General features: G+C 37.9%; 1 protein-coding gene across 3 annotated transcripts in view; it reads right to left on the bottom strand.

Moving 5' to 3' along the window:
- The window catches only part of LOC136864021 (zinc finger protein 277), a 190,149-nt gene that overhangs the window by 20,976 nt on the left and 156,451 nt on the right, over positions 1 to 12,722 (bottom strand). The window contains exon 9 of one of the 3 annotated variants that reach the window (XR_010859252.2): positions 2,541 to 2,624. The exons of the other annotated variants lie outside the window; for them this stretch is intronic. The gene's annotated coding sequence lies outside the window, so the exon portion shown is untranslated. The remainder of the gene's footprint in view (positions 1 to 2,540; positions 2,625 to 12,722) is intronic. 3 annotated transcript variants of the gene reach the window in all.

Here is a 12,722-nt window from a genome sequence, read left to right as displayed (position 1 = left end):
CTCTGAGATCTATTTTCTAGAAATATAGCAACCCTTTCAGTCACTCTTTTGTCTAGTCCAATTGCACTCATTTTGGCCAGTAGTCTCCCATGATCCACCCTATCAAATGCTTTAGACAGATCAATCACGATACAGTCCATATGACCTCCTGAATCCAAGATATCTGCTATATCTTGCTGGAATCCTACAAGTTGAGCTTCAGTAAAATAACCTTTCCTAAAACCGAATTGCCTTCTATCGAACCAGTTATTAATTTTGCAAACATGTCTAATATAATCAGAAAGACTGCCTTCCCAAAGCTTGCATGCAACGCATGTGAAACTTACTGGCCTGTAATTTTCAGCTTTATGTCTATCACCCTTTCCTTTATACACAGGGGCAACTATAGCAACTCTCCATTCATTTGGTATAGCTCCTTCAACCAAACAATAATCAAATAAGTGCTTCAGATATGGTACTATATCCCAACCCTTTGTCTTTAATATATCCCCAGAAATCTTATCAATTCCAGCTGCTTTTCTAGTTTTCAACTTTTGTATCTTGCTGTAAATGTCATTGTTATCATGTATAAATTTTTATACCTTCTTAGCATTAGTTTCCTCCTCTATCTGGACATTATGCTTGTAACCAACAATCATTACATACTGTTGACTGAATACTTCTGCCTTTTGAAGATCCTCACATACACACTCGCCTTGTTCATTAATTATTCCTGGAATGTCCTTCTTGGAACCTGTTTCTGCCTTAAAATACCTATACATACCCTTCCATTTTTCACTAAAATTTGTATGACTGCTAATTATGCTTGCCATCATGTTATCCTTAGCTGCCTTCTTTGCTAGATTCAATTTCCTAGTAAGTTCCTTCAATTTCTCCTTACTTCCACAGCCATTTCTAACTCTATTTCTTTCCAATCTGCACCTCCTTCTTAATCTCTTTTATTTCTCTATTATAATAATGTGGGTCCTTACCATTTCTTACCACCTTTAAAGGTACAAACCTGTTTTCACATTCCTCAACAATTGCTTTAAAACCATCCCAAAATGGGGTTAAAAGTCAGGTTGTGAGTTTTACAGATAGGAAAAGTCCTCTCAGTTTTAATTACTGCATTGATGGGGTGAAAGTTAAAGTTCCTTATGGGGATCACTGTAAGTACCTAAGTGTTAATACAAGGGAAGATCTCCACTGGGGTATTCACATAAATGTTATTGTAAATAAAGGGTACAGTTCTCTACACATGGTTATGAGGGCGTTTAGGATTTGTAGTAAGGATGTAAAGGTGAGGGCATACAAGTCTCTGGTAAGACCCCAAGGAAACGAGCTGCTCGACTAAGTGGTATGTTACATGCTATGCGTCTCATTATGATAGCCGTATTGGAGTAAAGAATGTAAAATGTTTCAAACAAATTTATTAAAAACCACCAATCCAATACTTTAAGTATTTTTAATAAATTTGTTTGAAACTTTTTACATAAGTGGTATGTTCCAAACTGTCAGTGGAGGGAGGGCATGGAATGACATTAGTGGAGTAATAAGTCAATCAATCACTACTGATCTGCGTTTAGGGCAGTCGCCCAGGTAGCAGATTCCCTATCTGTTGTTTTCCTAGCCTTTTCTTAAATGATTGCAAAAAAATTGAAAATTTATTGAACATTTCCCTTGGTAAGTTAATCCAATTCCAAACTCCCCTTCCTAAAAACAAATATTTGCCTCAAAATGTCCTCTTGAATTCCAATTGAGTGGTGTCTTTAAAAGTAGGAAAAAATCACAATACGATGGTAAAGTTGGAACTCAAGCTGAAAAAATTGGGGCAAATATTTGTTTATAGGAAAGGGAGTTAGGGATTGGAATAACTTACCAAGGGAGATGTTCAATAAATTTCCAATTTCTATGAAATCATTTAAGAAGAAGCTAGGGAAACAGCAGATAGGGAATCTTTCACCTGTGCGACTGCCTTAAATGCAGATCAGTAATGATTGACTGATATCGACATTCTCTTTTCATGTTCAGTAATAGTATCAAGGGGCTCATAACCAGACTTACAGTACTTTCTCATAGTGTCAATATCTTCTGAGATAATGTTACTAACTTTGTTTTCTTAATTGGAATTAAACTATTTTCTACACACAGCCTTAAACCTACAAACATTGCAAATTCAGCAGCATAATTATTTTGAAAATTGGACAAATACCTCTTGGAAAATGGAATGTATTGAAACGTGGTTAATTTGCCAGCTGGGGACTGCCCTGTTTGGTTCGAGCTTTGTATGAAACATGAGCTAACTGTTGACATGCAGAGTCGCTTCACCTTCTTCTGAGAGATAGGTGTTCTCGCTACTCTACTCATAAAAGCACTATGATAAAATGTATGATTTAACACCTTTAATTTCACCGTAAGTAACAAGTAAATGAAAAATGGATATACAACGGGTTTTGTGAGACTACATTAATATCCTGATATGACATTAAACCATGTAGAATGACATTAAACCACATAGATCCAGACAAGCTCGCTGCATGTGTGGGCCACTTAGATCTTACCTGACATAGTTGATGATATTCATTTCCGTGTTGATGATTATCTAGTTTAGCAGAATATTCCAAAGGATGTTCCACCAATGAACACTATAAAAGTACAATATCAATGTTTAATAATGAAGTACCAGTTTCAGTTCACCTGGAGCCAACTTCAGCTCAAAAATACAGGAATTAAGAAAATTTTGACAAACACACATTACAAAAAAATGTACATGATATGATTAAAATATTATGTCTTTCACTAAAATCATGTTCATCTTTAAAATTAACCTCTCATTATTAGAAGCATATTCAGGGTGGCCACCCATATGGAAAACTGGGGAAACCGGGAAATGTCAGGGAATTCTATAAATAATGGGAAAACCAGGAAATGTCCGGGAATTCAGGAAAAAATCTGGCAATTCGTTCTTCTGCCCGATAAAATGGACATACCATATTTATCCGTGTCATAGGAGCACATTTTTCAGTTTTTATAACAGTAATCTAGGGCATGTCTTTTATGCCAGGAATAAATTGTAAAGAAAACTTAATAACATTTAAAAAATCAAGTGTGATCTCAAATGTGAAGTAACGGATAGCATCAAATGCTATATGGATAGCCTATAGCAAGCAGTAGCAACTATGATCAGTCAATTGATCAATCGAATTTTCATTGTTTTGATCTGCTTACTACTGAATATTCTGTGTTGTTGGGGAATGGCGAGCTTGATGAAATAGACCTATATGGCGTTCTCAGTTTTTCTAATCTCTTAAACACATGGCTTCCACAACAAAATATGCATATAAACAAAAATTCCACAACCCAATGGATGACTGTGTTTCTTTACTGTGTAATAACATGAGCGATAGTTACTACATACATACGTCATCATTATAGACCATTATGCCTTTCAGCGTTCACTCTGCACGCCTCTGTGAATTTACTAAATGTCGCCACAATCCTCTACTTCTCTTCCCTCCAAAACAGAGTCCATTATTCTCCTAGGTAACCTATCTTCCTCCATTCGCCTCACATGATCCCACCACCGAAGCTGGTTTATGTGTACAGCTTCATCCATCGAGTTCATTCCTAACTTAGCCTTTATCTCCTCATTCCGGGTACCCTCCTCCCATTGTTCCCACCTGTTTGTACCAGCCATCATTCTCGCAAACTACATGTCTGCTACTTCTAACTTACGAATAAGATATCCTTAGTCCACCCAGCTTTCACTCCTGTAAAGCAAAATTTGTCTGAAAACAGACCGATGTAAAAATAGTTTTGCCTGGGATCTGACATCCTTCTTGCAGAATACTGCTGATCGCAACTGCGAGCCCACTGCATTACCTTTACTGCACCTTGATTCAATCTCATTTACTATATTACCATCCTGGGAGAACACACAACCTAAATACTTGAAATTATCTACCTGTTCCAGTTTTGTATCACCAATCTGACATTAAATTCTGCTGAATTTCTTACCTACTGATATCAATTTAGTCTTCGAATGGCTAATTTTCATACTATACTCATTGCACCTATTTTATCGTTCCAATATATTAGACTGCAGTCTTTTGGCACAATCTGCCATTACGACCAAGTCGTCAACATAGGCCAGACTGCTTACTACATTTCCACCTAACTGAATTCCTACCTGCCACTTTATACCTTTCAGCAGATGATCCATGTAAACTACGAACATCAAAGGTGAAAGATTACAGCCTTGTCTAACCCCAGTAAGTATGCTGAATCAAGAACTCATTCTAATATCAATTCTCACTGAGACCAATTTTCAACATAAATGCCTTTGATTGATTTTAATAATCTACCCTTAATCCCATGATACCCCGGTATGGTGAACATATTTTCCCTCGGTACCCTGTCATATGCTTTCTCTAGATCTACGAAACATAAACGTAACTGTCTATTCCTCTCGTAGCATTTTTCAATTACCTGGCACATATTGAAAATCTGAACCTCTGTAGTCTGAAACCACACTGCTTTTAATCCAACTTCCTTTCAACCACTGATCGCATCCCCGTTCCAAGATGCCAGTGAATAATTTACCTGGTATACTAATCATTGAGATACCTCGACAGTTCTTGTAATCCTTCCTGTTCTGTTGCTTATAGATAGGTGCAGTTACTGCTTTTGTCCAATCTGAAGGTACCTTACCAAGAGTCTATGCTAATCTTACTACTCTATGAAGCCATTTCATCCCTGCCTTCACACTATACTTCACCATTTTAGGTCTAATTTCATCTATTCTTGCTGCCTTATAACAATGGTGTTTATTTACCATCCTTTCCACTTCCTCAAGAGTAATTTCTCCAACATCACTTTCCTCCTCCCCATGATCTCGGTTGTTTGCGACACCACCATGAAGATTTCCTTTTACGTTGCGAAGATTTTCAAAATATTCCATCCACCTGTCCAGTGATTCCCTGGGATCTATTATGAGTTTACCTGAATTAGCCAAAACACTGTTCATTTCTTTTTTCCCTCCCTTCCTAAGATTCTTTATTACTGACAAGAAAGGTTTCCTTGCTGCTTGACTTAGTCTTTCCAGGTTATAACCAAAATCTTCCCACGACTTATTTTTGGATTCAACAACTATTTGTTTTGCTCTGTTTCTTTCATCTACGTACAAATCTCTGTCTGCATTGGCCCTTTCTTGGAGCCATTTCTGATAAGCCTTCTTTTTACATTTACAAGCTGCTCTCATTTCATCGTTCCATATCTTCCCCACATTTACCAGTCACTCTTTCGTATCCTTCAGTTCTATTTCCAATACTCGCATTGAAATCACCCATTAGCACTATCCTATTCTTGCTGTTTACCCTGACTACGATGTCACTCATTGCTTCATAAAACTTGTCAGCTTCAGTCTCATCTGCACACTCACATGATGAATACATTGGAACAGTTCTCATCCTAATTCCTCCAACTGCCAAATCTACCCACATCATTCGCTCATTTATGTGCCTAACAGAAACTATGTTGCGTGCAATAGTATTCCTGATGAACAAGATTGCAGGATGACTGTCCAACATGACGAAACAGTGACTATATCGGTAAAGACGGCTGAAGTCCCTCCCCGTATTTCTGTGTTGCCTTACATAATACTGAAAATCTATACACATTACCTGAAGTGTTTTAGATAGTAATGCAAGTTTTCTGTACCTCTGTGTTCAGTTTTTATTTCTACTTTGGAGTAGATTGGGATTAGCTCTCATTTTAAATGACATGTATCATTGAATAGTGTTTCTAGATTCAAATTTTGTGATTAAATTTCTTTTAGCGCACTGCGCATTTCTGCAGGTGTGGTTAAATCCTAAATTTCCTTGTAAAGATCTTTCTATTTTGAGTCTTTGATTTGTTCCTTTCTACTGTATTATGAGCTTTGATTTGTTTCCTTCTTCTTAAAATAAATGTGTTTAATCCAAGGATGATTACCCTCTACGTTTTCCTTCTTCGCAAAAGGCTACGTTCAATTACCTCACAGGGTTCCATGCCATTTCCACATCCATTCTGTAGTTGTCATGTTTCCTAACCTGTTTGTTTGCGTTTTGTGCTGCGATGTTTTGATTTTTTTTTTTTTACTGTGTTTAAAATTTCATTCTCAATCATTTTTATATATTTTTTTAATTTGTGTAACCAAGCCATCAGGCTTTGCCGCTGGAGACCTGCCTTTATATCACAGTAATAAGGGCATCAGTCTCAACCATTATGTCACTGGGTGTTGGCAAATTATGAATAGCGTTTGTGCCAATGTGAACTATCATAGTGTCAGGATTTTCTTCTGTATTGTCAATGTTGGCATGCGATACCACTTGGCCAACTCGTATGCCTGGATAGCAGTAAGCAATACTCTCTTCAACTTTGTGTCCAGCATTCTTTATTATAGACTACCCCACTGTTAACATACGGGCTTGTTTCTGATTCGGTCGCCAACGTGCTTTTCTTCCTTTTTCGATACTGCAGGTGTCTCGCATTCTACGTGTATCTCTTCATTCTCACACTCTAACATCTTAAAAATGTTTTTGTCGCTAAATTATGCCGTAAAGTTTCCTTAAATATAACATGTGGCTAGGTATGCCTAAAATTCTTTGACTTAACCAGTTCAAAATCACTTCTGCATTGTGCTAACATTTCAGCATTATTTAGTTTCTTCAACTCAACGAATGCATTCTCTAGATCAGGGCCTCTCAGGGTGCAGGAGACGACTTCACTAGATTGATCAGAGTGAAAACCCCCACTCCACTTCCCCTACACCTGTCTCACCCGTTCGGCCTGTCTTCGCCTTCTCCACCTTCCCCGCTGATACTCCCCTCACTGCAATTTTTTTTTCTTTTTTTTTTTCTTTCTTTTTTTTTTTTTTGCTAGTGGCTTTATGTCGCACCGACTCAGATAGGTCTTATGGTGACGATAGGATAGGAAAGGCCTAGGAGTTGGAAGGAAGCGGCCATGGCCTTAATTAAGGTACAGTCCCAAAACAGGAAAAAATACCTTTCACATATGCACGTGGAACCAAACAAAGAAATAATCTTAGATGCTTCTCGATGCAGTTTAGGAAAATCTTCCTTCGACAAATTCTTGTAGTCACAATTACAAAGACGGTACTGCATAGTAATAAGACATAATAAAGTACTGATTAGGTGGACGGTACCCATTCTATGTAATTGTGAATACAAGTATCAATAAAGACATGAAACTGATAGATTATAAAATTCTCGCAGAATTTGAGCACAGCCTTTGTATTGGGAAATAGTTCTTTTGATTAAATTATCACAAAATTATTGTCCCATGGATTAAGCATTTGGCTTTATCGTCACGACTGACAAAAAGTACGCAAGTTCCAAGTTTGATTGAAATGGACTTTTGGAAGTCTTTGCTTTCTTCAAAACAGGTTGCTCGATTATTATGTTGTTGTATTGCGCTTATCTATTTCACTGATAAACAAGCCGTCTATCACCGAACGCTTCGTCACCCTCGGCACACTACACCATCCCAGTCAAGCTGAGTTGAGCTGAGTCGGACCGATGCACAGTGCATGGAGTCTCTGTGCCTCGATTTGCACGCGTGAGATTTTGGGCATTTGAGAGGCCCTGCTCTAGATCAATAATTAGCATTTTGATACTTTCATCTTTAGACGATAATTCAGGTTCCAGAGATTTTATCTTGAACGTTAATGAGGTTATGGGAAACAAGAGTGTCTGCCGAGTCCAACACTTGGCTACCACACGAATTCTGAAATATGCAAGTACAGCAAGCATTAAGATGTTCATTACTCTCGTCTTTAGTTCCATTACACATCTCTCAAACACAATTACTGAACATTGCACTCGGAGAAAAATTACATCACTGTTTACTGCCTAGGTAATTATAGGCAGAAATGGGTTTCAGGAACGACATTCCAGAGATTATTAATGAATGAGGGGAGTATGTACGTCAGGATTTCTAGAAGACAGAAGTATTCAGTTGGCAGTGTGTAAAGATAGTTCGAAATAAGGGTAATGTCCAGGTAGGGGAGGTAACAGATACCGCCAAAGTACTGTAATTAATTTATGATAATAAAGACATTTACAAAAAGATACAAAAGGTGAAGGCTAGAAAAGTCTCTGGGATTGATAAGATTTCTGGGGTTTTATGAGGCAGTGGGTTGGGATATCGTGCTATATCTTAAATAATTATTTGATTACTGTTTGCAAGAAGGAGTTATTCGAAATGAATGGAGAGTTGCTATAGCAGCTCCAGCGTACAAAGGAAAGGGTATTAGACATAAAGTAGATAATTACAGGCCAATCAGTGGAACATATGTAGCGTGCAGAGGTGCCAACTATTACGGATTATCCGTAATTATTATGGATTTCACTGCACGATTTTGGCACTACGGTCAAAGGAGATATTATTATGAAAAGCGACAATATCCTCCTCTTTTCAGCGTTTGTGAGTTGGCAACAATACTTTGGCTGTCACTTCCGTTTGCTACCCGTGAGCGTTGAAAATTCATTGTGATTAAAAGAGCTCTTCTCCTTTATAAAATCTTAGGTAATATTGTACTTACAGCATTAAGTGTACCTGACAGTAACTCTCCCGCAGAAAGCATTTTCATTGTTGATAGGAAAAATCGGAGGGAATTCAGGTCTACACTGAGCACATGTACACTGGAAACTCTTATAGTTCAGAAGGTGAAAATTCCATCGCAGGGGGAAGGATGCTTCAAGGAAATCCACACTGAAAAGCAACTGCTGGGTGCGAAACAAGCTGCAAAGAATATTTTATGACAGAACTAACTGGTATTGTGCAAATTTTGCTGTGTAATATGAAATACTTCAGAACAGATTGCTGTCGGGAAAGGCAAAGGGGATGTCATTATCGAGAAGGTAGATGATACCTTGGATTTGACTCAACAATTTTTGGGGTGAAAGGGGGATTACTGAAAACCCACCTCAAAGGTTGGCACCTCTGGTTGCGTATAAGCTCTGGGAAAGCATTCTTTCTGATTATATTAGACACGTTTGCAAAATTAGTAACTGGCTTGATAGAAAGCAGTTCGGGTTTAGGGAGTGTTATTCCAGTGAGGCTCAACTTCTATGATTCCAGCAAGATATTGTAGATTCAGGAGCTCAAATGGACTGTATTGCTATTGACCTATATCCAAGGGTTTTGGTAGGGTAGATCATGGGAGACTGCTGACGAAAATGAGGGCTGTTGGACTAGACTAGAGAGTGATTGAATGTTTGGCTAAATTTCTAGAAAATAAAACTCAGAGAATTAGAGTAAGTGAACCACTATCTGATACTGTAATGAGCAGCCCATTTTAAGACAAAGGGTCATATACGACCCACAGTGCTTTGCTTTTATTTCTCTCGTGTAATGCCATTTTTCCGCATTAATGATCACTCAGTAATTCAAAAGGGACATTGCAGCATGGATATAATTGTTTTCAAGAATTCATCTCAAGCATGTAACAGTAGGGAAGTGCTGTAATAAAGCTATTTTGAGGTTATTGGAAGACTCAGTTTTAAAATAAATTCCAGTTAGGATAAGTGCAAAAATATAGTTATTCCTTATGACTAAAGAAAGAATATTGAAAAAGAACTTATCAGTACTTTGGAAGTGATATTTAATTAATTATGTTGGTAAATGCCAAAATGAATGCTGGGGTTGTATATACCACAATGGCCCAGTGCTTTGTCATGCCTCCATTGAGTGCCTGTATAGTTGGCGAAGACTTGCAATATCGGCAGCAATAATGGAAATTTACTGACCTGCGCAGAAAGAGTTAGTGTGATATTGCCAGTACTGTGAAAGGTATTGTAATGAAAACATGGACTTTGATCTTTAACAGCTGTTTTGCACAGGTTATTGAGCTTCGACACTGATTTTGTCCATTGTCCTGTATATCCGTTCTGTTGAGTGCTGTTGAGTATGGTACAGCTTAATGGAGATCTAAAACCCAGAAACGAAAAAGGCCCGGAGTGCCAACGTATGATGTGTTTTGTCAGAAAATGATTGCGAGGGGGAAAGTGATGCAGTTTTCATACCACCTGATGGTGGTGAACAAACAGATGAGGAGAACATTGATAACAATATTGTGGGGAAAGTGGAAGCTGAATTTAATATGACATATTGGGGCAAATATTCATTTATAGGAAGAAGAATTAGTGATTGAAATAATTTATCAAGTGAAATGTTGGATAAATTTCTAAGTTCTTTGAAATCATTTGAGAAAAGACTGTGTAGGTGTTTTTTTTTTTTTTTCAACAGTGGACATAGTCAGTTTTGATTGTATTTTGTGCTTAAATACACTTAGGTCGTGTTGTAAATGGTGGAGAGAAAGTAATGGATATATCGCTCCCTGCAAGATTCAAGAAATGCTTCTGCAGCCTTATCTTTTCTTTTTTGTTTCATCATAAGCATTGAAGTGAGATATGAATTTTGTAATTTTTCTGCTCTAGATTTTTTCCTTGAATCAACTGATCCAAGCATGTGATGCACAGAAATCTGTATTTTCGATATTGGGTTCTCAACAAATTGCCAAGGCCCACTGTCATATGATAATTCTTTGTCACTCACACTTATTTTTGCTCTTCAAGCTTCCTCAACGTGAGAACAGTTTCTCATATACATAAGCAGCATAATAGAAACTTGTTTCATCCACAAATAAAGTTGCCACCTACAGAAGGGTCTATGGATTTGTGATAAGGAATATCACTTCTTGCCTCCTTTATTTTTTTTACTATTTTTTATCATTTCCTTCCCTTTCTTATTTATATTTCCAGTAGAAAAAACTTTTTTCCCTGAAATAACTCAACACAAACTCAACAATATTAACAGGGGAACAACTCGCTCGCAATCAGTGGAGCACATTTTGACTCTTCTGTTTATTTTTGAACTACCCATACAGTCTGTATAACAATGTTGCTACCGAGTGAGTTGACCATGCAGTTAGGGTCGGACAGCTGTGAGCTTGCATTCAGTAGATCGTGGGTTCAAATTCCTCTCTTGTCAGCCCTGAAGATGGTTTTCCGTGGTAACCCACTTTATTAATGGGCAAAGGCTAGGGCTGTACCTTAATTTTTTTGCTAGGGGCTTTACGTCGCACCGACACAGATAGGTCTTATGGCGACGATGGGATAGGAAAGGCCTAGGAGTTGGAAGGAAGTGCCGTGGCCTTAATTAAGATACAGCCCCAGCATTTGCCTGGTGTGAAAATGGGAAACCACGGAAAACCATCTTCAGGGCTGCCGATAGTGGGATTCGAACCTACTATCTCCCGGATGCAAGCTCACAGCCGCGCGCCTCTACGCGCACGGCCAACTCGCCCGGAGTGTGTACCTTAATTAACGCCACAGCTGCTGCCTTCCCAATCCTAGCCCTTTCCCATCCCTCCATTGCCAAAAATGTTTGATATGATAGTGCAACGTTAAATAGTAGCAAAAAAATTAAAAAAATTAAAAATACAGTAATATTGCCAACAGTAGATCAAATGTCAGTATACAGGTAATGATGGTTGACCGCAACTTGGCAGGTTTGATCCTGTCTCAGTCTGTTGGGATTTGAAGGTGCTCAGATATGTCACTCTCGTGTCGATAGATTTACAGGCATGTAAAAGAACTCCTGCAGGACAAACTGCTGGCTCCCCAGCATCTGCTAAAACTGCCAAAGTAGTTAGTGAGTCATAAAATCAATAACATTATTATTAAACAGTTAATACGGCACATTCACTTCCTTCCTCCTGGCATTCCCTGGCAGACCTTCAGGTAATCAGCAATGGGTGTCCAATTCAGCCAATAAGTTATTTGCCTGTACTTTAAATGGACAGTATGATGTTAGATTTTGGGCCTTGCAGTTTAAACTAGCAGCTAATTTTTTGGACATGGCCTTTTTATGGTACATGAGATCTGTCACATGAATTTGAAGTAGAGTTCACCGTGCAAGGTATTATACTTCCCATGTAAGTATTATTATCCAGTATAGGTTACCATCCCAATTATCCCAATTTTGAGGACTCCTGTTTCGGAAAGAGAATTTCTTAAATCACCGACAAACTTTGTATTCAGATGTTGCCTCCTCATCTAATGGCTCAACTATATTGCCATCAAAGTGTACTGCACTTCAAACCAATTTGAACTTTGGAGACAAGAGTACTAAAATGTCAACCCCTTCAAATGTGTTTTACTGTCTATTTTCACATGGCTATGATACTATTAAATGCAGTACAATGCATTTGGTGTGGTAACTTATTCAACTTATGTGAATGGTACCACATTGAAGCAGATATTGTCGCACTTGTGGGCTACGTGAATGTAGCACTCAGTAAATCATTCATTATTTATCATACAGCCTGGTAGTAGTGAACAGTACTACTACTTTTCCTTATACTCCAATGTATGACAATTTTAAGATCATTTTTAGTACAGTTGAACCTGCTTTATATGTAACTCTCTTCTGTGTAATTCGTATTTGTACGTAATTTCCTTTAGGTCCCGGCAAGATGTTATTTAAAAGCGTGTTAATTAAACCTTATTTATACGTAATTCGCTGTTATACGTATTAAGTGTCAGTGAAATATGACTGAGTTTTGCGTAACTATAATGAGCACGTACTTTTCAAAAAGAAACTACTGTATTTATGAAGTTTCTTCTTTATCGGCATAGGCGGAAGCAGAGCGGTCGGGTTTCGGTGTTGAAACAGAACAC

Source organism: Anabrus simplex, chromosome 2, assembly GCF_040414725.1.
Source record: "Anabrus simplex isolate iqAnaSimp1 chromosome 2, ASM4041472v1, whole genome shotgun sequence".
In the NCBI taxonomy this organism is placed as follows: Eukaryota; Metazoa; Arthropoda; class Insecta; order Orthoptera; family Tettigoniidae; genus Anabrus; species Anabrus simplex.
The sequence above is the reverse complement of the archived record's forward strand: the minus strand, read 5'-3'. Positions and strand labels throughout refer to the sequence as shown.